This window comes from Nicotiana attenuata, unplaced genomic scaffold (genome assembly GCF_001879085.1).
Source record: "Nicotiana attenuata strain UT unplaced genomic scaffold, NIATTr2, whole genome shotgun sequence".
NCBI classification, from domain to species: Eukaryota; Viridiplantae; Streptophyta; class Magnoliopsida; order Solanales; family Solanaceae; genus Nicotiana; species Nicotiana attenuata.
The window spans coordinates 64012-66826 of NW_017674391.1; positions in this window are offsets into that span (position 1 = coordinate 64012).

Sequence of the window (2815 nt, forward strand, 5' to 3'; positions counted from 1 at the left end):
TTATCACAAACTTCTACCACATTCTCTTAAGGGAACGAGAATGAAGCAAATTAAATGGGATGAATTTCCAGTTGACTTATCCCTTCCATTGTTGACTTATCCTTATTTGGGATCATTGTTACGTGTTATCTCTCTTAACGTTGAGTTGCACCTATTTGCAATTATCGTTACATGTTATCCCTTCCATTGTTGACTTATCCTTATTGGAATCATTATTACATTTTATCTCTCTTATCGTTGAGTTGCTCCTATTGTGCATTTTTATTATTTTTTTTGTTTTTTCCGAAGTTTCAAGAATTGCAGGAAACATATTGATGGATCAAAAAATTATTTTGATAAAAAGTTATCAACCTCTTGAATCACATTCCATTACTTAAGAGTAAGATTAACAATGTCTCGGATGAGATCAAATGGCTTACAAAAATATATATATTAATAATTTTACATCTCAAAAAACTAGAAAAATAGAGTTTAAATAAAAAAATTATTTGAATTTTTTTTATAAAACAAAAGACCTCATATTAAACTTGACTTTATATACATAAAAATTATAGAGGAAAACACACAGAAGTATAATAAGCTAATCGCAGTCAAATCATATAACGATATGCACAAATAGAGCATATGAAGTGATGCACTCTTTCCAGGGCAGCTCAATAAGATTATATACATATTCGCACACATATTGGCTAATTTGAAAGTAAAAAATATATGTGTTTGTTGAAATAGTTGAAATATCTGAGTCGTTAATTTGTAGTCGCTTAACTTTTCATGAGCTGGAGTATAGTATTTGAAAATTTTACTTTAAATTGCTTTGTCTGGGACAAAAGTTGCTAATAAAAAGCTAGTCATGGGGCAAACTGATCTCCATTACTACAAGTTTGTGTTTAAATTCAAATGCCTGTAGTCCAAAAAACAATCTGAATTCATTATAGTTTCTCTTAAATTCTTCTTCAAAAGGGCCTCAGACTACTTTTTGGCATAGGCTGAAGATAGGACAGGACCCCCATTTCATTGGACATGATTTAATACCTAATCTATTGAACTGATATGGTTTGGATTTGTGTAACAAAAAAGACAACTCCTTGCATGTGCTATTGTTTCAATTTGCTTTGCAATCTCTCCAGGCCAGCAATATGGTCATAATAATTAGACAACCATAACATTCATATATACCTACTTATTATTATTGTTATGACACTCCAATAGCGTATTTCAATCATAAGCGTGTTTAACCAGAAATTAGATTTTAGGTCAAAGCTTGAATTTAGAAGAACTCGGGTTACTGATAATCGGAAAAGTATATAAGAAAGAGATTTTGAATGATATAATCAGAAAGCAAAAAGAACAAAGTTTTCCAGTAATATTTTCTCGTGTCCTACAGATGTTGTGACTTTCTCCTTTTATAGTTAATTTTAAGAGAAAGTGTAATGCCTTTGTCTTAATGAGGCAATTACGAGCAATAAATGACATTAAAAGAAACGTTACTCAATCATTCATATTAAATACAAATTCTCTAACGTATTTGGCATTTAATACTGAATTTGGACTCTTTTTTGCTATCAGATTCATGTCTTCAATTCCTTCTGATCTTCGAGCTTTAAATGACTCGAACAGGTACGAGTCTCGTTTTATTTGAATAATAGCTCGTGCCTTTAAGTATCTTCTCTCTCGCATCTGTTGTTGCTCGTGCCTTCTAACTGATTACCACGCTTTGACTATTTGACCGGTCCACGTGTTATGACACGTCATCTTCAATATTTAAATTCAGTTTTTTCCCAATACAGATAGTCCCCCCACTTTCCCTTTACTTATCAATTAAATATTTGGAAAGTGGATCTTCATTAAAAAGGGAATTTTTGCCATAATCAATGCTATGACAGTACTAACGCTTCAGTTGTCTTTTCTATTTAATGCATTGCATACGTGTCACCTTCTCATTAGCTCTGCAATTTCTGCAGCCTTTTTTCAAGGCTTCTTCAACTCCACTATTCACGAAGTGATAGTTGCCTTTATTATAGGCTTTCCATCATTACACTTCTTAGTCTTTGACGGTCGCTTTTATATAAACTTAACCCTTCTTCCACAAATTTTTACCACGGTCGCCCATCAGTATAAATTCAATTTTTCCTTTCACCTTTTACCACATAAAACTTTTTCCTTGAACGCTTGAATCGTGCGAATCTTTGTTTACTTCTTTTTCTTCTTCATCATGTCTTTTTCGAACCCTAACCCTAAGAGAGTTCCTATTTTAGACAATTTTCCCAATGCTCCTGTTAGACATAGAAAAGGTAGGGGACTTCGTAGTTTAGGATCCTCTTGTGGTGGTGGTTCTGCCATGCCTTCTCCTAGCCCTGGTTCTTCCTCTAGAACTAGAGGTTCTTTTTCTCAAAAATCATCTTCTAAGAACAAGGAGGCCTCTGAACCATTACAGGAACCCTTGGTAGAAGAAATAGTTCCTAACGATTTATCTTTTCAACATGATAGACAATCACTTCAGACCCAAATTTCTGGTTTGGATCGTGTTGATGCTTACCCCACTATGATTACAGAGATTTTAGCTCCCATAGTTCGCAAAGATTGTCACTGGAGTAATGATTTTCCCATTGTAATCCCTAATCCAAATCAAAGGATTACTTCATATATGACTGGATTCTCTTTCGTTTACACATACCCTTTTACTCTTGGGTTTAAACCAGCTATTGACCCAGTAATTCTCGATTTCTGTCGTTTCTTCAAAGTTTGTCTAGCACAGGTTGGCCCGCTTGTATGGAGGGCTGTTGCTTGTTTAAGGCATCTGGCCATTTAGCAGACG